We start from the raw sequence: 23,091 nt of genomic DNA, 5'->3' as shown, positions 1-23,091 counted from the left end.
GCATCCCATCCCCACCACAACCACCAGCGTTCACCTTCTGCTTTCAGAGCTGATCTCTTAATAATCCATAGTTAATGACATTACTAGTTCAGAGGTAAGTACTAGTCTAGCTACCCTTGCCAACTATTTCAAGCTTTGCCCATTTCTCTTTAATCAAATCCTGTACTTTGTGTATGTGAGGTAAATACCTTAAACCACTATGCCAACCCCACATGTAAATACTCTGTCACTAATGCAGCAGACGAAAGTACCATTGTGTAAAAAAACTTACCATAACAGTAGATAGTCAAATGATTACTGCTGCAGAAGCCTTGGCTACATGGGGTTATATCCTACCAAGGATACAACAGCTAGACAGCTTCCAAAGCTTCAGGGCACCTTCCATGCACCCCAACTGTCTGGTAGCTGCTGCTGAGCTGACCTTAAAACAAGCCTGAGTGCCAAGCCCTTCAGAGATTACCTGTCAAAGCAGACAGCAAACAGGCTAAGCCCTGAAACAACAATGATAAGAAAAACAAAAAAAAAAAGAAAAAAAAAAAAGACACAACAAACCCTAGCATAAACAACACAACAAAAACACAGGGGAGGGGTGCAGGAAGCAGCCACTGCAGCACTGATCATTCCAACATCTACTGTTATTAGTAAGATTACTTACACAACTGTACTATGTTCATCATATTAATCACTGCTGCAGTAGCCTATGTTATATGGGTAGAGTTCCATAGCTTACTACATCAAGGAGGTGGAAAAAGACAAGTCCAGAAGCCCCTGGAGAATGGTCCTTGCAAAGCCTGATCTAGACCTAGGGAGTGAATCAAGCTCAGAGTGCTTTATAAAACTATGTACAGAGGACCAAGTTTCTGCAGCTAGAATACTTCTAGAATGCAACCCTTTCCAAAAAGCCATAGATGAAGCCAAAGCCCTGGGAAAGTGGGCCTTGACCCTGCCTGGAATAGCTGTGTTGTGGAGAGTATAAAAAAAGGTAATAGTCTTAGACAACTGTTTGGAAATAGTCTGTTTTGACACAGATTGTCCCTTCTTCCCCTCACAAGAAATGAATGATTTATCTTTTGTCAGTAGTAAGAGAGTTATCTCTGAACATCCATGGGACAGAGTGTCCTTTCTTCCCCTCACAAGAAATGAATGATTGCTCTTTTGTCAGTAGTAAGAGAGTTATCTCTGAACATCCACGGGACAGAGTGTCCTTTCTTCCCCTCAAAATAAATGAATGATTGATCTTTTGTCAGTAGTAAGAGAGTTATCTCTGAACATCCACGGTACAGAGTGTCCTTTCTTCCCCTCACAAGAAATGAATGATTGATCTTTTGTCAGTAGTAAGAGAGTTATCTCTGAACATCCACGGTACAGTGTCCTTTCTTCTTCATTTTTAGGTTTAGGAAAGAAAATGAGTGGATAGCTTAGCTTGAAGTAAACTCTGATATGACTTTGGCATAAAAGAAGGATTCATTTTCTATTCAAAATGATTCTAGTGTGGCAGTTAAGGATATGTGGGAAGAGACTAAACAAAAGATAATACAAAAACTGGGAAAATGGAAGCTTTGTTATATGGATGTGGACAATAAGCTACAATCAGTTAAAGTACTTTTAGTCCCTTTAGTCTTATACATACCAGAAATACAATTGGATGGGAAACTGGGAATTCATCCCTGGTTTGACACCAGTAAATGGTTCATCTCCCAGGCCCATGCTTACACTTATCAAAGGTATCAGAACTTGTCAGAGATTTGGGATGTACGGCTAGGCTTAAAAAGGCCCTTATGGTTGTTAACCTAGTAAACACCTATGAACATATGAACACAGGTCAGGCATACTTTTATCAACAAGAGAAGTTGTGGATAGCAATTAATAAAGAGCTGAAGGGCTTTATATGGGAGGTGAAGACTATAAGAGTCAAGTGGGATAAGCTGATTCTTCCAGTAGAACAGGGCTGATTGGGTTAACCCAGTTTGCAGGGTATTTCAGAGCTGCACAGTTAAGACTCCTATAAATAGCACAAGCAGAAAACTACATTTCAAAGTGGAAAGGGATGATGATGAAAGAGGGGGAAGCTAAAGAAACAAGGAGAGACTGGGATTTTGGATGCAGGCCTTTAAGGAGAATAACAATAATCATACAGAATATTATATCCATAAAGAAGCAGAAAGTATTCTAAGAACTAAGCCAACAAGGGATTGGAGAAAGGAGATTCTGTTGAAAGGGATGACTGCAATTAGGGATATAGACAATAGGCAAGAGGGGGCTCAAATTTATTGGAGAAAACTGGCAAAGGAACCAAGGTATTGGGAGGAAATAACTAGAGAGGGAAAGATAACAGAATGGGAAGACGCCAAGAATTTATTTGGACTGCAGGTTAGAGACGGCCTTCCCTATCAGGGATTGATATCAGAGTATAGGCAAAGAGAAAGAAACAGGGAGGCCCTGAACGAAAGACCACCACTGGTAGACTTTTTAGAAGAACCTAGAACAAAAGCTGCCATTAAAAAATGAATATTTTTTAGAACATATAAAATATTGTAAGATGACTATAAGAATCAATCAGAGGATGTTAGAAAGGATTGGGAAGAGAAACTAGATAAGTAATTCACAAACAAACAGTGGGACGATATATGTGTGTCTCCCAAATATGCAGCAAAATCTAGAAGATTTAGGATTTTTGCCTGGAAATGTTTGCTTAGATATTTCTATACCCCAAGTAGACTCCAACACTTGCTGTCTACCTGAGGAAAAATTCTCTGGAGGTGTGACAGGGAAGAAAGGTAATTGGGAACTTATTTTCTGGGAGTGCATTGAATTGGCGAACTTTAAGGATTCCTTGTGGATACACTGTTAGAGTTGCTGGGTAAGCAGAATGGTCTGACCAGGGAGATGATTTCTCTGAGCTACGATACAGAATCAGAATTGCCTAGGCATGGTACGGCCTTGCTATGTTTAATAATGGTGATTGCCAAAAAAGCTATTACTAGAAAATGGAAATCAAAATCTAAACCAACTATACTCTAAATAGTAAATATAGTAACAGAGATAAAACAACTGGAATTGAGATCTTTAGAAAAGGGTAGGAGCAAACTATATAGGAAAAAAATGGGAATTATGGGAACAATACATACAAGAGAGGAATGAGGTTTAAAAGGCATCAGGACTCAAATGAGCTATGTAATGTTTGAAACAGATTGGAGAAATTATAAGTGATGTATAATGTTTGCAACTGGGAGTGTGACAGTATGGTTTGTGATGTAAAATATTTGCAACTAGGATTGTGTCGGTGTGGTTTGTTTTCATTTATATAAATGTATGACTGCCTGTGTAGTAAGTGATGGTTTAAGAAAGATGTTTCTTTAAAAAAAGAAAGCAGAAATTGAATAATTTATGTAATGTTGCTTAGTTTATAGGATACATAGTAATATGTGTGAAGCATAATGTTTATGTTAATTATAGTTTGATTACTTTTATATGACTGTAAGTTTGCCTACGTCACAAGTGATAATTCAATAAAGGTGTTTAAAAAGAAAAAAAAAGGATTAGTTCTCAAAGAAACTCCATGTTGTGTCTTTCGGCTTTTCCCAGTTAGGGGTCGCCACAGCGGAACTCCGGTCCGCTAATGATTGGCAGTTGATTTTGAGTTGCCAGCCCTAATGCACAACCTTCAACGAAGGTACGCCCATTCACGCATGTCTCCAAGTAGAAGACGCTCTAGCTGAGAATCGAACCAGACAGCATCTTACTGTGAGGCGACAACGCTACCGTAGCACCACCACCGCAGATACTCTCAAAGAAACTCTATACTTGTAAAAAATGAGATAGGGTCAGAGGAATCAATAAAACTGTTTTCCATGTGAAGAAACTCAAGTCAGCCATTGTAGCTGATTCAAATGGAGCAAGTGTTGGCTTCGATAATACAAAAGTAAGATCTCAAGGAGGGGCCACTGGTTTCCTTGGGAGGTCTTTTATGCAAAACCTCTTTCACAAATATTTTGACATGAGAAAGCACTGAAAGAAAAAGACCCATGGGCAGACATGTTAAAAAAGGCCAATAAATGAACCTTGATAGATAAGTAAGAAATGCCATGGGATGGTAACTCACATAATTATAAAACCAGACAACTAACCCTGAATGGGTGCTGGTTATGTTGACACCAACTTTTGCATTTGCTAATATATGATTTTCTAGTAGCAGGCTTTCTTGCTTCCATTAGTACCTGCTGCATGTTATTAGTAAACACATGCCTAAAAGGAATTAAGACCCTATCCTCCAGGCAGTCAACTGAAGTGGATTGGTATCGGGATGTATTAAACACCCCTGTTTCTGTGTGAGTACAGCCAGTCCGTGAGGAAGTTTGTGTTTATTGTCCCTGGCCACTTCCAAAAAGGGAGAACCACAGTTTCCTGGACCATAAAGGAGTCATCACAATGATCTTGAGAGATCGCTTCTGAATCTTCAGAAGTACCCTGATTTTTAGTGGAAAAGGTGGAAAAGAATACAGAAACATTCCTGTCAATGGAAAAGAAAAGGTATCTGTCTTCCAGGCTTTCGTGCATGGAGACCTGGAACAGAATCTTGCCAGCTGATTGTTCAGTCTACTTAATGAACTTATCAAAGATGGGTCAAATCTCGGAAGACCCACTGATCTAGTTTCCATTCATGATGGTCTGCCCTTTTCCTGCTCAGCTTGTCTGCTACACAATTATGCTGTGACAGAATGTAGGATGCCTGTAGAGTGACATTGTGCTGCAAAGCTAACATAGCTAGTCTGCAGAGGGGGTATGACCTGGTTCCCCTTTGCATGTTGAAGTACTACATGACTGTGGTATTTTCTGTAACAATTGAAGAGGTACTAAGGACCAAAATGATTTAGAGAGTTGAGTGCTTTGATCAGGACAAGCATTTCTTCTATATCTATGTGCTTGAGTGCATCCTTGGCAAGCATTTCTTCTATATTTATGTGCTTGGGTGTGTCCTCGGCAAGCATTTCTTCTATATTTATGTGCTTGGGTGTGTCCTCGGCAAGCATTTCTTCTATATTTATGTGCTTGGGTGTGTCCTCGGCAAGCATTTCTTCTATATCTATGTGCTTGGGTGTGCCCTCGGCAAGCATTTCTTCTATATTTATGTGCTTGGGTGTGTCTTCGGCAAGCATTTCTTCTATATTTATGTGCTTGGGTGTGTCCTCGGCAAGCATTTCTTCTATATTTATGTGCTTGGGTGTGTCCTCGGCAAGCATTTCTTCTATATTTATGTGCTTGGGTGTGTCCTCGGCAAGCATTTCTTCTATATTTATGTGCTTGGGTGTGTCCTTGGTGCCCACCTTGCACTTTTATCCCTCTTGAAACTGCACCTGAAGCAAAGTCCAAGGTGTCGGTGGTGACTTGACTGCTTTGGAACATAAAAGGAAAGAAGGGGAGACATGGATTTAGGGATATCTCATCTCCATCAAGTGATTTTTCTTCTAACAAACCCCAGCATAGGAATTTGAAAAGACACAAGAGTGTTGGTGTCGAGACCAAAGAGACTTCAGATACCACTGTATCTTTCTCACATGGAGCCTTGCCAGGGGTATAATAAGAATCACAGAAGCCATGAGACTCAAAATACTGAGGTAATCCCACACAAGGACCAGTCTCAGTGGTAAACCCTAGAAATACATTTAGATATAGATCTATTTTTTCCTGTGGAAGAAAAGCTCTTTGAACTGTGGTATCTAGTTTACATCCCAGAACCACAATCCTGTGAGAAGCAGGGAGAAAAGCCTTTTGAATGTTGTCTTTGAATCCCAGCTTATGTAAGAGCTCTATCACCCAAGAGACACATTTCTGACACTTTGAAAAAGATTCTGTAAAGATAAGCAAGTCATCTAAATATAGAAAAATGTGGACACCCTGTAGCCTGCCATGAGCTATAATTGGAGATAGACACTTTGTGAACCCTCTTGGTGCAGTGGATAGTCCAAAGGTTAAGTCACAGAACTGATGTGATCCAGAAACACAAAAACTTAAGAATCTCCTCAAGTCTAGATGAATAAGAATGTGATAAGCATCTTTTAAATCTACTAGAACAAGGAAACTTAAATGAGGAAGATTCCATGTATCAGCTTACCTCTTTCATCACACTCACCTCTGCAACAGTGGGGCCAAAAACTAAATCTCTATCCAAAAAAAAAATTTTTTATCATCTGTGAAGTTATGAGAATGCACCCATGCCAAATTTCTTCAAAAGAATATCAGTGGCCATAGCCCTTGATTAAGTATCAGCCAAGTTGTACACACTGTATACAATGAGTAGTGAGACTTGAACAATAAAAGACATTTTATTTATTTATATTTGTTCAACGGGGTTGTGCCCTTAAATTATTTAAAGTAGGTTTTTCCTCACAAGAAGAAACTGTAGAAAAAAACATGCCTCATAATTTTGCAATCACTCAGAACAAACCTTAACACATCAACCTTAAATTTCAAAATTTGAAAATCAAAGTTGTGGAAGCATACACTTTTTTTCTTCCGTAGGTTCATAACCAAGTACTAGGCTAGCTGTCCTTGTGGGCCATTTTAAGCATAGATAGTTTCCCTTTTTGTGCTCAAAATAACCTACCCATTTGGTTAGAAATTGGTCTTACCCATCTCATGACTGATAATTATACATTACCCTCTGTATCTGTCCCTTCATCCTCCTGTCCAGATGCTGAAACGTGAATAACTTCAGGAAAGGAGGAATTCCTCTTCCTTTTATCAGAAACTACTTTACAATAAGAATCAACAGCCTTTAAACCCTGGGACAAACCCAGTAAACTACTACTGTCTAAGGAAATTTGAGGGGGAGCATATACATGCTTAGTTTCATTTTTTTTTTTTTTTTTTTTTTTTTTAACAGGAAAACAGGGACCATCAACGTTATGAATTGAAGCAGTAGCTTAGGGATGTGCATAACATTCTGACAAAACAGAGAAGTCTTCCCTGTCCCCCCTCCCAGGACCAACAACAGTGGCTCTCCCTTGCCCACCGAGGGAACATCAACAACCAGACTTTGTGGGTAACCTCTGGTCCGTAGTGGCTGTAGGTGCTACACCAGATGGGTAAAAGATGAGTGGTCTGAGGTACAACTAAATGGCCATAGCAGAGTCGCCCACCTGTGACTGAGGCAAATTGCTAGCCTGCTATGATGGCAAAGGCTGTTTGCCTAAGTTTTTCTTTTTGTGGGTAAAAAAAGGAATGATCGTGAGACCAGCAGATAGTTCCATGGTCGAGCCAAAAACAGGGTGCCACTTTCCCATGGAAAACAAGCAGCAAATGCTGGTAAATACTAAAAGTCTTTTTTTTCAAAGAAAAACACAGTCAAAAGCACTTAAAAAGACTTTGCCAGATCCAGAAAGTAAAATAAACACAATTTCACGACAGAAAATTGGTTTTCAGTTACTTTAAGCACCTTTTAAACTGACAGGAACAAAACAGCACGCTCTTTTAAAAGTACAGTACAGTCTTGTGACAGTTATTTAAAACACAAACTCCTAACTTTAAAATAACTTTCCCGAAGAGGGAAGTATTAATAATAAATAAAAATTACTAAATGGAAGTTTTTCCCCAAATGGAACTTCTGCCCAGCAAAGGAGCATCACAACCTGACTGTTGAACCTCGAAATACATAGAAAAGCATACTCTTCGGTGGCAGTAATGATCTGAAGGGCTTGATGCCCAAACTTTTAGTAATCTCAGATTGAGCTGTCAAGTTTGGATACATGGAAGATACCCTGAGGCTTAGGAAGCTGACCGGCTGTTATATTCTTGGCAGGGTATAACCCCCATATAGCTAAGGCTACAGCAGCAGTGATCAATATGAACATACAGACCTCAATGATGTCAAGAGTTTTTACACCCGAGTTTCCCAGTCTGTTTTCCTCCTTTCCACACAGATGTACCATATACAAGCTGTACTTTACAGTGCTGAATGGTTATCCACAGTCTCAAGCTCTCTTCTCCTACTGTACCATTCATGCATTAATAGCCCCTCCCACCATTTGTCAGACATGTATTGTATGTCATGTTTTTTTTCCCCACCTCCAGGTTCCAAACAGACCCAAAGGGCCTCAGGTAAGATTATTCACCATATCACCTACTTTCACAGTGGGCTCTGTTTCCAGCAGGAAAATACTGGAGACCCAACAACAGAAATAACAGTCTGTCAGCTAGTGCGTCACTAACAGAGATGAAGCTGAAATCAGAAAATAAATGACACTTTGCCTTCACAAGTATGTAGTTTTGCCTCAGTGACTGATTCAGATTTATAGGACTGGAAATATAAAATGCTTTAAACAGCGTACATCCTCCATAAAACAGTACATCTTTTATCTGACTTAATATTCTTTCCCTTTGTTGATTTAGTAGCCTGTTTCCCTGTTGTCACAATATACGAGGCCTGTACAAAAGGATTGTGTCTGTCAGACAGCATACGTGCACTCCATTCTATCCATCATTCCTCACCACACCCAAGCACTAATGTACGTACTAAGTGCATGCCACACTATCAATCATTTCTCACCACACTCTAGCACTGATGCCCATACTAAGTGCACTTCATTCTACCAATCATATCTCACCACACTCTAGCACTGATGCACATACTAAGTGCACTCCATACTACCTGTAACAAAAGGAGATACTGCCAGTTCAGCTAGCTCCAATTTTGTAAATAATTATTTCATCTGTGAATATCAACATGGTTTATATAAGATGCTTGAGTTACAAATGTATTAGAGCTGTATAGACATGCTGAAGAGGTATTTTACAAAGTGCTGTTTGAAATGTATCCACAGTGTACCCTACTGGAATAGAACAGAAATGCACATGCACTATTGTAACTGCTTAAATGTATATATTTTAACAGGGGAAACTGGAATACAGGAGGTTAACTTACAAAATTTCACAAAAACAGCTGAAATTAAATTACTTTATGGCTAGGCCATAAACAGATGTTATATTTCACGTTCAGTGCAGAAACAGACACAATGTCTGTGCTAATAAGTTTTCTGTATTGTCTTGGAAGTATTTTATTGTTTTATGACTTCCAGGATCTGCAAAGATCTGAGGAAAAGCTCTTGTCTATGTACTTTCACAAGTAGATGCTAAATACTGCCAGATTCCAGCAGTGGGGGGTTTTACCTGGGGTAGAGTCAGATGACAAGAAATTATGTCATTCTGCAAGCTATACCAGCAGTAATATTTAAGATATTAATCTGAGAGGTTTCTGAGAGAGAGAGAGAAAGACAGCATTCTGTATTCTGTCTTGGACCTGACAAGATCCATTCACCACACATCTGCCTTGCTCTGAATAAGTAAGTCTAGGAAACGGGTCTATACTATATATTCAAAGCTTCAAAATTTCGAACCTCATATGTTCGACAACATATGAGCGAAACTTGAAGCCTCGAATATAGAATAAAAAAGTAAAAAATAAAAAACTTACCATAACTCTCTGAGCAGGGGGGCAAGCCATCCTGCAGCCCCTACACCCCCCTACATAAATATACCAACTCTAAGACTGCACTTCGGTGCAGAAAAGGGAAATGTTCTCATTCTGCGAGTACGGAGCCGTTGCCTTTCACCTTCAAACTTTTCAAAGTTCGATCATATGGTGTTGACCATATGGCATTCGAACTTTGAAACATTTGGCAATTTAATACGGACCCTAGGAAACAGTACATTTCTCTTGGATATAGTCAGGAATATAGCAACACTTAATTTAGATGTTTTTCATTATTTATTTGAGACTGTCCTGCAATGTTGTTTTAAATATTTCCTGTGATTTTGAACTCTGCCACTGTAAATATATACAGAGTATTTTCTTGTTCTTTTAATAGTTATTATTAAACATATTTAAACCTTTCATTGTGGCTGATCTGTCTAGAGATGTTTAAGTTCTGAGAGTACATGCATATTTATTAGGTAACACTGTGTAGGCCACTCCTAATAGCCTTGATCTTGGTCAAAGTACCATTTATATTGATAGCAACATTACACAGTATGATTGGACACCCTTTGTTAAGGGCCTTGAAGTAGCTGATAAGGAGCTGGCTGGTGGCAGTGTTAACAACCTTATAGTCTGGGTAAAAGGGAGCATAGTAGTAAACCTGTGCCAGCCTTTCATATATGTGTGTGGGTGTGTGCGTGTGTATGTATAAATTAAACCTCAAAGAGTGTGTGCCTCATGTACTTGTGCAGGGACACAAATCACTGGTTGGACAGAGAGGGTGTTGGAGGTCTTGGCTTGGCCACTCAGCTGAGATCTCAACTATACAGCTGTGCCAGTGTGGAGTCTTATTGGGGATCTGGAGAAACAGGCAGAAACCAGCCCTGGACTGACTACAATCTCTGTGTGTTCTTACGGGAAATTGCACTTGATGCAGAGAGCTGCATCTGGAAATACTGTGTGTGTGTACCTATCACCCTCCCAGTGTACGTCCCCACTGGTGCCAGTGGTGAGGATTGAGGCTCCTTGATTACTGGTCCAGTGGTGGGGCGTCACACTATCAGTCATTTCTCACCAGACTGTATCACTAATGCGCATACTAAGTATACTCCACACTATCAATCATTTCTCACCACACTGTATCACTAATGCGCATACTAAGTACACTCCATATCGTCAATTATTTCTCACCACACTCTAGCACTGATGCACATACTACGTGCACTCCATACTGTCAATCATTTCTCACTCTACTCTAGCACTGATGCACATACTAAGTGCACTCCACACTATCAATCATTTCTCACCACACTATAGCACTGATGTGCATACTAAGTGCACTCCACACTATCAATCATTTCTCACCACACTCTAGCACTTATGCACATACTAAGTGCACTCCATACTGTCAATCATTTCTCACCGCAATCTAGCACTTATGCACATACTAAGTGCATTCCATACTGTCAATCATTTCTCACCACACTGTAGCACTGATGCGCATACTAAGTGCACTCCATACTGTCAGTCATTTCTCACCACACTCTAGCACTGATGCACATACTAAGTGCACTTCATACTGTCAATCATTTCCCACCACACTGTAGCACTGATGAGCATACTAAGTGCACTCCATACTGTCAGTCATTTCTCACCACACTCTAGCACTGATGCACATACTAAGTGCACTCCATACTGTCAATCATTTCTCACCACACTGTAGCACTGATGCGCATACTAAGTGCACTCCATACTGTCAGTCATTTCCCACCACACTCTAGCACTGATGCACATACTAAGTGCACTCCATACTATCACTCATTCTTCACCACACCCTGGTATTGATGTACATTTTGATAACAGATAAATGGACTGGATTAAAAACACTTAAACAAGACTCAGACCAGAAGCAGACAGTGTAATTTTAAATATAAACAATAACATCTAAGAAACAAACATACATTAATATGTGCAGAATGAATATAGATCAACAAAGGCAGAAACCATTATACACAGTTTCGAAGCAGTTCAAGAGTGACCCATCTGTTAATGGAAAAAGGAATAATACTTCTGTTTTACTACATAACTGTAATCTGTACAACTGTTGTTCCCCACCCACCTGCCCAGTTGTTGTGGTGGTCTTAAATCTTGGTAGCTTTGAGCTGCCCACCTCTGGTATAAAGTTGATAATGGACACTCCCCCCAATCACATTACATCAGCTCATTCTACTGTTTATAGTGAGAACTTAGTAAAGGCCCGCCCCTTTAGCTTCCGAACCTTGAATTATCTCATTATCTTCTGCCTCTTTTTTTTAAGTACCTCTTTCTACTTCATTTTGCTGTTTGCCATATTTATTACTTCTTGTTGGTAGCTTCACTAAATTGATGACAGTATTCTACTGAATCGCTGCTTTATAGTGCTGTCTGTTACTGTTGTGATTTGTGAGCTTCTGTTTCAAAGCAATCTACTGATTAACTATATTTCAATGCTATCCACTGCAATTCATTACTGTAACTGCATTTCGTTGCTGTTTAACTGTATTTTTTCATACTGCAAGTGCTAATCATTTGACTAAGTGATTAATCTGTGCGTCACTGTGAGTTTTTTCTTACTGAGTTCTTAACCTTAAAATTGAGTAGCATGGTCTAAATACAGGTCTGCAGCATCCAGAGCTTCAGCTGAATGGTTTTAACCCCTTTTTGAGGTATTCCAGCTACAAGTTACCTGTTTTTTCTGCAAATAAAAAAAAAGTTCTAAGCTTGTTTTCCACCTTTCCTGTTACTAGAGTAGTACAGATATAGATTTGCTGTATCCAGGACTGTTTTGTAAGTTTCTGAGTTCCCCAGACCTTTCTGTAATAGAGGGAAGCCATCCAGCTTATCAGTGGGAATGGGTAGCCTATCTACCACAAGAGGAGTGGTTTCTGGCTATGAAATTGTATTTTCTTGGCCGTTTGGGCAGTTTTTCTATCCCTTTCAACTTTCTGGTTTAAAAGCCCGTGTTTCCACTTGTTTAAGCTCCGCTGATCCTGTTTTGGCATCCTGCAAACTACAAGAGCAACAGAAATGAAAAAGAGAGACTTTAAGTGCCTGTATTTTGATTTTTTTTCTGATGATACTGCTTTCTGCACTTGATATGTCATTTTTTTTTCATTTAACTGCATTTATTTTAACTGTACTTACTTTAATATTGCTACACAATTAAGTGTGCTAGCTTGCACTGCATTTAAAGTATTTTTATTACTGTTTTAACTTTTTGTTTCGGAAAAAAAAGTTCTAAGCTTGTTCCCACCTTTCCTGTTATTAGAGTAGTCCAGATACAGATTTGCTGTATCCAGGACTGTTTTGTAAGTTTCTGAGTTCCCTAGACCTTTCTGTGTTAGAGGGAAGCCGTCCAGCTCATCAGTGGGAGTGGTAAGCACTAGGTAGCCTATCTACCACAAGGAGTGGTTTCTGGCTCTGACATTGTAGTTTATTGGCCGTTTGGGCAGTTTTTCTATCCCTTTCAGCTTTCAGGTTTGAAAGCCCAAAGCCCATGTTTGCATGGGTTTGCGCTTGTTTATGCCCTGCAGATCCTGTTTTGGCATCCTGCAGACTACAACAGCAACAGAAAGGAGAAAGAGACTTTAAGTGCCTCCATTTAGATTTTTTTCTGATTATACTACTTTCTGCACTTAATTTAAGTCATTTTTTTTCATTTAACTGCATTTATTTTAACTGTATTTGCTTTAATATTGCTACACACTCAAGTGTGCTAGCTTGCACTGCATTTAAAGTATATTACCAGTGCCAGAAAGTTTGCTCTTCAATTTTTCCCTTAGATCCTGCTAGATCTCTTCTCTCTTGCACTTTAATTAGTTTATTTACCTAGCACTTCATCATGCTTTTTGTGGCAATTACTGTAGCACACAAAAGGGCTATCAGCAGTAGACGTCCTATAAGGAAACAGCTCCAGTACTTAGTAATGATGACCATCCCTCCTGACATATCTAAAGGTCAGTTTCCTGTGTTTTCTCCTATTAACCTGGTGAACTTGGGCATTCTGCGGCAGTGTAGCAACTGCCTCATGTACACAGACAGCCCTCTCCTCTTAACTCCTAATACTCAGACTTGTGAGAGATGCGCTTATATCTCCAAATTGGAAACCATGCACTCTCCAGCCAAGACCGGAATAGCTGTTCAAGAGGAGGAAGTCAACACCTGCACCACACCACATGGAACACACGGCCCTCCAGAACACCCACCATCACAGCCTTCACATAAAAACACAAACCAGACATCTACCTTCATGGAGGCTCTCAATAGAAATCTACCCAAACAGTCAGAAATGCACTCGACCACCACAAGACAGCATAAGCCACAAGATGCATAGCTCACCTACACAGTGTGGCCCTCAACCTAAGCCCCTGAGGCAAAACAGCTTGCCCAATACAATAAGCAAAGGTGACTCGATAGTGAGGCACACTGATGTCCCACTCACTAGGTTGAATAGGGAGAAGGTAACGGTCAGATGTCTATCCACTCACTAGGTTGAATAGGGAGAAGGTAACAGTCAGATGTCTATCAGGTGCCAGAATCCAACACAACACACACACACACTCAGGTCACTCCACAGTTACAAGTATGACTCTGTCATTGTCCATGTGGGTGTGAATGACGTGAGACGCACCTTCCTGGACTACATGAAAAGAGACATGGTGGAGCTCTTGGATTATGTGGCCCTGGCAGATATGACCCCAGTCCTCAGCAGCATCCTACCGTTGCCCAGAATGATACCGCAGTACAAACAGAAAATAATTGACTTCAACAACTGGCTAAGTTTCTGGTGTCATTCTAAGGGGATCCAGTATCTGTCTGCTTGGGATGACATGACTGACAGACCTTGATGCTTTGCCAGAGATGGCCTGCATCTGTCACCCCTGGGTTTCCAGGTACTGGATAAGGCTCTTGCCACCCCTATAGTGCTTTTTTAGGTGGTGTTTCAAAGACCAAATTACCACTGTAACAGCTATAAATAAATGCAATCTGAGGGTCATGCTGCTCAGTACTAGAAGTCTAAATCTCACAATGCACTCGCTCGATGCACTCCTCAAAATGGAGAACATTGACATTTGTGCTGTAACAGAGACCTGGTTTAAAGCAGCAGAAAGCACCCCTGCCCTACCAGGCTATAACTCATTCCACACCTTTCGGCCCCAGAAGATGGACCGAAGTTACAAAGGTGGTGGTGTCTCCATATTCATATAAAGGATATGCACACCTCCAGACTAGTAGACCGGCATAACGCATCTGAGATACTCCAGGTACAACTAACATTGGGTAGGACGGTAATTCAGGTCCCCAAACATGTCCCAAGACACTCACTCCACATTCATCAGCACCCTGGAAACTATTAAGATCCAATCCAGCACTCTCATACTAGGTGACTTCAACTACCCCTCCATCAACTGGGAAAACTACTCATGCACCAATGCACTGGCCCAACGGTTCATTCTTATCCCCACTACAGGAAGCAACATCCTTGACCTGGTTATTACTAACATGGGCAACTGTTGCTCTACACCAACAGTCAATTCCTCCCTGGTTAGATCCGACCACAAACTAATCACCATGGAAATCCACATCTCACCCCCCCCCCCCCCCCCAAGGTATCCACCATGAAAAACTTCTCCAAAGCTGACTTTGGACTCCTAAAAATAGAGGTGGCTAACTTCACAGCACCTATGCCAATGGAAAATAAATGCATGACTGCTGAATCATAGACCAATGCACTGTACGAACATGTACATAAATGCGTGGAACTAGCCATACCCAACAGAACCAAGACGCTCTTCTCCAAAAAAGGAAGTCAATCTGGTGGTCCCCTATCATTAATAAACTCTACAAGAGAAGGAAGAAACTGTTGCAGAAAAAGGTGAAGTCCCAACACTGGAAAATTTCCCTTGTTAGCCTCCACAAAAAGGTGAGATCCCTCCCTCATCAAAACCTCCAAAGCCAGCTATGAAGGCAGAATTGCGGCGGACACTAAAAACAACCACAAAGCCTTCTATAGTTATATCAAGAATCTCCACAGCAATACCCAGATTTGCTCTGAGTTACTGCACAGTGGTACCTCCTCCTATACTGAGCCAACAGATACTGCCTACATACTGGACGACAGATTCAGTGCCAACTTTACCCCTCTCCACCCCCCCACCAATCTCAATACTGGAAGAATGTCAGGCACCCAGCATTATTGCAGTGCAGGTTAAAGCTGCATTGTCCAAGACCAAGAATACAGCTTCCATGGGACCCGACAATATCCCTGGCTGTGTTCTACATGAATTATAAAGTGAACTGGGACCACATCTGTGTGCCGTGTTCACTCACAGCTTCACCTCAGGCTTTATCCCTACTGAATGGTGCACTGCTCCAGTCATCCTTCCCCATAAAGGAGGAGTAACTACAGACCCCGGAAATTATTGCCCCATTAGCCTGACGAGTCTGATATGTAAGACTATGGAGCACATCAAGGACCTAATTAACAAGGATATAAGGACTCTCCAAACTCTAGATCCCATGCAATTTGGTTTTGTGAACGGTACATCATGCCTACTCAACCTGGTTGACTTCTTTGAATCAGTCACCAGAGCTGTGGATGAAGGCAAGGTGGTTCATACAGCCTACCTCAATCTGGCCAAGGCCTTTGATACCATTCCTCACTCAGGAATTATTGATAAACTCACCAATCTAGGAATCAACCCCTATATCATTAGGTGGGTTGCAAATTGGCTCACAGATAGAACCCACAGTGTGAAAGTAGTAGACTCCAAGTCAGACTGCCGACCAGTCACGAGGGGAGTCTCACAGGGATCGGTCCTGGGTCCTCTCCTGTTTGGCATCTACTTCTCAGAAGTCCAGGCCAACACGGAGGGACTCTGGCTGACCACGTTTGCAGACGACTGCAAGCTGGGAGCCATTATTAACTCCCCAAGTGATGCAGACATCCTACAGAAAGGCCTCACTGAAACCAGTCACTGGTGTCGAAACCATGGCTTTAAGCTTAATGCCAAAAAATGTGCTGGCATCCCCTTTGGGAAAAACTCAGTTCCCACTACTTACCACATCGATGGGAGCCCACTGAGCACTGAAGGCTTTATAAGAGATCTGGGGACACAGGTTGACGGCAAACCCTCCTTCGACCACCACATTGCCACTGTGGTCAGAATGTTCTTCTATGTGGCACATCTCCTTACCAACGGTTTTGCATCTAGGAAGAAGGAGGTCATCATTTCTCTCTACTCTTTCCTCATTAGACCAATTGTAGAGTATAATGTCCCATTTGGCATGCACCTCACTAGACATCTGCAACAGCTGGAGAGGCCATAAAAGTACCTCACGAAGAGGATCCTAGGCCTTAAACACATGTCCTACATGGACAGACTCAAAAAACTACAGCTATTCTCTGTCTCATATAGTCTATTAAGAGGCGATCTCTGCTTGACTTACAAAGCCATGTCTGACGCAACTCTGTCAGAAATGTTACATCTAAACAAATCCCAAACCCTCTACACCACACACTCCAGAGACCTCAACCTCATTACCACAATCAACAAAACATGCTGGAGGGACAGGTTCATAACCCAGAGACTGCCCATGCTCTGGAATAGACTTCCCATACATGTCAAACAGAGTACCTCACTGGCCCTCTTCAACAAAAATCTTGATGAGTGGATGGGAAATAGAAAGTTTACCCCAGGGATCACTCCAGTGGCTCTCCTTGATAGAGGCACTGGGAACTAACGTCAGGCAGCACAATGCCAGGGCACTTCTATGGGCTAGGCTTGTAAAGGCTCCAGGGCCATTAGCTTAGTACACACCTATGAACATATGGGACAGTGTTCTCTCATCCCTCTCAGGCAGGCAGGGAGGGAGGGGTGGGACATGGGTCTCAAGGGCTCATTTTCAGTTATGTTCCCAGAGGAGGATGGATGACTTAACATGAGTGAAAGTCACACACTATGCCCACTGCATACCTACCCCTTATGAACAAGTGGGCATGCATGGGGAAATGCTAGGGGTTAAATTAATAGCCCTTCTAACAGCTGTCTGAATGACATTCCCACTCCAGTCATGTTCTCAGATGAGTACAGCTGGCAGATGCACAAAGCCATAAAGTATGAGAAAAAATACATCAAAAATAATTTAAGCACACTTTGTATTCAACCGTGTTTCAGAGGAGTAAGTTAACAATAAAAGCAAATACTAAGAACTTCTGTGTCTCTGAAAAAGTTTCAGACAGTGATAAATAGCTTGGATGGGAGAGAAAGTTGGTTTGATGTAATAAAGGCTGTACAACATTTCTCAGAACAGTAAGCATATTAAAGGTGGCTAAGCTTTTTAACAACTAGGTAAAAAGCAGGCTTTTTCAATATGACATGTTTTGTGATAAATAACTGCAGCACTCAGTTTTCTAAAGAATTCAAACAATTACAGCACAAAGTGGTGGAACATCACAGCTGCAGCTAAAAGGGAGTTACTTTTTGAAATGTGGAACCATATACATTTTTGGAGAGAGAAACACTAGTGTCCCTAATGTCAGACAGTAATATGGATCTGCAAACCTTGGTGTACTTTGAAGAAGCTCAGCACTGTGGAAGGAGTTCAAAGTAATTAAGGGTACATTCTTGCGTTGGAATGAACACATCTTGCTTATAGTGATTCTGGCCTTAGTAATTTACTGCCCTTATGGAAACCATGCCGCTCAACCTCCAGATGAGACAATTAGGGACAAATGATGTTAGAATTACAAACAATCAGTGATGCCAAATTAGCATAAAATAAGCATGCTCAAATGTGCACATTAAATGCAAATATATTCAGCCAGATTACATTATAAGATGATTACAACAATTTAATATAAATTATACTATCAGCAGTGCAAGGATCGCAAATTGAAATTACTTAGAGGGATAAAAGGCCAGTACACCCAGGCTGCAAAGCTGTGATGATGATCTCGTCTTAATCAGGATGTTTGTATTACTGTGGGCTTAAGGAAAGACTATGAATTCTCTGTTACCTAAAACCTCCTACAGAGGGCATTTTGTCTGACTGTGTAGTTCTCTTCGTCTTAATGAGGATGTATGCATTTTAATATTTTGGTATTAGGTTGTCCTATTGAATGTAACGTCCTATGGAGGACATTTTGGTCACTTTTTGTCCGAATAAGGACATTTGTAGATTTTTATGTTCCTCGATGAAATCTCTGTCTTGCTTATTTCATCCTTAAAAGGACGTTTGGGCATTTGTAGTTGTAGTCTTGTCCTGATAATATATCCTTAATAACTGACAATAATGCTGCAAACTCACTCACAATACTTTGTAGAAAATGGACCTCTACTCTCATCATCTGCTGACCCACCATACAAGTTCCTGCAAAAAGCAATTTTGGGATTTGCAGTATTTTATCTTTCCAAATGACCAAACCACTTTACTTTTAAATTTCACTATTCTGTGAACTGTTAGCTGGTAAATACTGTTGCATCATGCTGCGCGCATACCTGACTACCACAAAAGACAAAAAACACCAGAGCCCTATGCTGCCAGCTTGTCTCAAAACAAGCAGCTCTTCCCAATATGACATTTGTACTGTCAAGTTTATTTCTTGACTGTTTTTTTCTTTCAGAAAACTATACTTAACTCATTACATCTGAGTGACGCCTGGTGCATCTGCAGTTAACTCCTAGTGACACCTCTACGCGTGAAATACTGCTTGCTCATATTTGCATCAGTAATTCCAAAACCATGCTACGTACAAGATTTTAAAATATTTAATTGTAAAGCTTACACAACAGTAAACTCAGCTGCATTAATATTTGACCTCTGTCTAGTACAGGTAAATAGACATTAACTGTTGTTTTTATTATATTAATTTTTATTGATATAATTTTCACATTTTAATAAATATCTCAACAACCAAGTAACACAAACAGAATTCCTTAGACTCATATGAAAACTTTCAACTAGACAAATAAAATGTTGGTGACAGTATGTGTGTAACTTGAGTGATTGCTGAGATATTAAGTTGTTTACAAAATATTACAAATGTAATAATTACTGTGTGTACTATGACTTATAAAATTTGGTTTAAGACCTAGAATCTAAAGAATACTACAACTACAAAAACAAGTTATGTACTCACCATAACATTCCACCTGTGTTGTCGATCTTCATTTATCCTTTACCAGTTCTGATCCTCAGAACCAGCTTGACCATTACATAGCTCACGCCAGCCAAAAGCTCTACCCACAATACCTCCCACAATACCTCTCTCCATATTACCTCAGATAAAGTTCGCAGCTACACAGAAAGACAAAGGAATTTGCAAATAGAATTGAAGAGGCCATGTCCAAGATCAAACCTGATAAAGTTACCAGGACAAGCAACAGATACTCCAGAAAATCTACAGGAGGGGGAAGGGGGTGGGGTGCAAAGGATAAATGAAGATCGACAACACAGATGGAACGTTATGGTGAGTAGAAAACTTCTTTATCTGATACTGTCAATCTTCATTTATCCTTTACCATTGGGACAGAGTCTCCAGCTACTTTAGATCCTGGATACCCTTATGGAAGGATATTCCTGAGAACCATAGAGCTGAAGGATACTCATCCCCTGGAGATCAAATCCAATTTCTAATGAATTATAAAAGTATGGCGTAGCCCAGGTTGCTGCTGCGTATATTTCATCCATGGAAGCTTTGGAATGGAAAGCAGCAGAAGTGATTATTGATTTAGTGGAGTGCGTTCTCACTGGCACTGGTAACTTGACATTCTTTTTATTGTATATGAAAGTAATGTAGTCTCTTAGCCATTTTGATAGGGTAGCTTTTGAAACAGATTTTCCCAGAGATGGACCAGAGAAAGATACAAATAACTGGTCCGATTTTCTAGATTCTTTAGTTCTGCTGAGGTAGAAATGTAACTGCCAGTGAACATCCAGAAAATTTAAGCAATATTCAACTTTGTTGCAAAAATTAGGAAAGAAAATGGGTAGGTCAATGGTTTAATTAATATTAGTTTCTGAGACCATCTTAGGAGAAAGGATGGGTTGGTCCTTAATGAAACCCTATCCTTATGGAAAAGCAAATATTGGTGTTTTGAAGATAATGTTTGTATCTCAGAAATTCTGGTGGAGGTAATGGCTATCAGAAAATATTTTTTCTTGAAAGAAACTAAAGTGACATGTAGCCACCAGTTTAAAGGGAGGAAAGCACCAAAGGCTGCAATACCAAGGTTAAATCCCAAGGAGCTAGAGGGTCTTTAAACTGAGGTTTTAACTGCAAAGTCTCTTTCATGAACGCTTCACATAACTTATCGGAAATTAGCGAATGGTCTTCAAAGCCACTGTGGAAATTAGAAATAGCAGCCAGTTGGACCTTGACAATGGAAGCAGAAGCTCCTTGGTCAAAAAGCATAGTTAAAAACTTCAAACCTTTTTCAACCAGTGCAGAAAAAGGGTTAAGACCATTATCGTGTGCCCAAAAACAAAATCTTTTCCATTTGCTTAGGTACAGTTTCCTGGTGGAACGTCTATGGGAAGCCAGTAGAATTTTTTGGGCTGGGGAAGATAAATTCTTCTCCCTGGTGACTAAAGGAATTGGAGGAGTTAAGGTGTAAGTTTGAAGTTCTGAAGATTGGGGTGCACAAGTCCCTGAGGATGAGACAGAAGATACAGAACTGGGTCCTGAATCCATGGACGATGAATTGGATAAAGCCACAGAAAGGGGAACCAGACTTGTCGAGGCCAGAAGGGCGCAATGAGGATCACCTTGCATCTCAACCTGCTTGCTTTCTTTAAGAGGAGAGGAATCAGGGGAAGGGGGAGGGGGAGGCATTGAGTAGACCCGAGGGCCAATCATGAAGGACAGCATCTCTTAGGGCTTCCCCCTTAAAGCGAATTAGGGCAAAATAGCTGCTGCACTTGCTGTTTTGCTGTGATGCAAACAGGTCACAGCAAGGCTGGCCCCAGCGGTGGAAAATGTCCTTTGTTACTCTGGGATTGAGAGACCACTCATTAGGCAGGAGAATGCATCTGCTCAGTTTGTCCACCATCACATTTGAGCTCCCTGGAATGTGCGTTGCTATTGGAAAGCGTTTGGAGGATATTGCCCATTGCCACACTCTGAGAGCTTCTCGACAGAGGGAGTAAGATTTGGTTCAGCCCTGTTTGTTGATGTACCAGACCACCGACATGTCTGACTGAACTGTAATCATTCCTAGGGGGAGGACAGATTGAAAGGCTTGTAACGCTAAGACCACTGCCCTCAGTCCCAGAACACTGATATGCAGGTTGGTCTCTATCGGGAACCAAGTGCCTTGGACTGTTCTTCCCAGATAATCCCCCCATCCCATCTGGGAGGCATCCATGGTCACTATGGCCTTGGCTTGATGAGGGACATACAGGTGGCCAAAAAGAATTTCCACAGATTCCATCCACCAGGATAAGTCCTTCTTGCAATGACTGGTAATAAGAACTGGGCATGTCATTGGATGTTTTAGGATGAACCACTGGGATGCTAGAAGCCATTGTAGCAACCGCATGTGAAATCTTGCTAGTGGAACTAAGGTAATAGAAGCTGCCATGGACCCTAAAGCTGGAAGGACTAGCCATGCAGGAGCCTTGTCATTGGAAAGAATGGCCTGTACTTGGGATTTTATCTTCTGTAGCCTGTGAAGAGAAAGGAAAGCTACACAAGAGATGGTATTCAAACAGTGCCTATGAACTCTAGACCATGAGTGAGACTTAGCTGAGCTTTTAAATGATTCACGGTAATGCCCATACAGACAAACAGGTGTAGGATAAAATCTGTTGCTTGAAGCAGGAGATGCCTGGTGGGAGCGGTGATGAGCCAGTCGTCTAGACAAGGAAACACCCAAAATCTGTGCAGTCTCAAGTGAGCTGTCACTGCTGCCAAACACTTGGTGAAAACCCTGGGGGCTGTGGTGAAGCCAAAGGGCAGCACCCTGAACTGAAAATGACTGGCTCTTAGCCAAAAGCGGAGGAACCTTCTGGAGTGTTTATCCATCTTTATGTGGTAATATACATCCTGAAGATCTACAAAGCACATCCAATTATTTTCCTCTAAAAGGGGAAGTATAGACTGAACTGTGACCATTTGGAATTTTGTTTGCTGAACAAACTTGTTCAGAAGGCTGAGATCTAATATTGGTCTCAAGTCCCCTGTCTTTTTTGCACCAAAAAGAACTTGGGAGTAATATTCGGATCCTATCTGGTTTGGTGGGACTTCTTGAATGACTCTCTTCTCTAGCAGCTTTTGAATGAATCTGTAAGGCTGCTTCATCCCTTTGATTGGGTGGAACATCGGGGTGGGTTTTATTTGATCTCAAAAAAAGAGTGAAGGGAATATGGTAACCTCTGGGGATGATCTTCTGCACCTAAGCATCTGAAGTTACTTGTCACCAGGCCCTTGAGTGCAGTGAAAATCTTTCCTGGACTGCTTCCAGAGGTAAGCAATCTGCCCCCCCCCTTCAGAAGCACTGATAGGATTGTCCAGAGAAAGAATTTCTGGAACCCTGATTTTGTGGGCCATTTCTGCCACGGGGTCAGCGTCTTCCATT

The 23,091-nt window shown here is 41.0% G+C and overlaps 1 protein-coding gene across 5 annotated transcripts in view; it reads right to left on the bottom strand.

Moving 5' to 3' along the window:
- SCUBE3 (signal peptide, CUB domain and EGF like domain containing 3) overlaps positions 1-23,091 on the bottom strand; it is a 3,541,316-nt gene that overhangs the window by 638,306 nt on the left and 2,879,919 nt on the right. The gene's annotated exons all lie outside the window — the stretch shown is intronic.

The sequence above is a fragment of the Protopterus annectens genome, chromosome 7.part0, assembly GCF_019279795.1.
Source record: "Protopterus annectens isolate FY-2018-M chromosome 7.part0, PAN1.0, whole genome shotgun sequence".
Classification (NCBI taxonomy): domain Eukaryota; kingdom Metazoa; phylum Chordata; order Ceratodontiformes; family Protopteridae; genus Protopterus; species Protopterus annectens.
The sequence above is the reverse complement of the archived record's forward strand: the minus strand, read 5'-3'. Positions and strand labels throughout refer to the sequence as shown.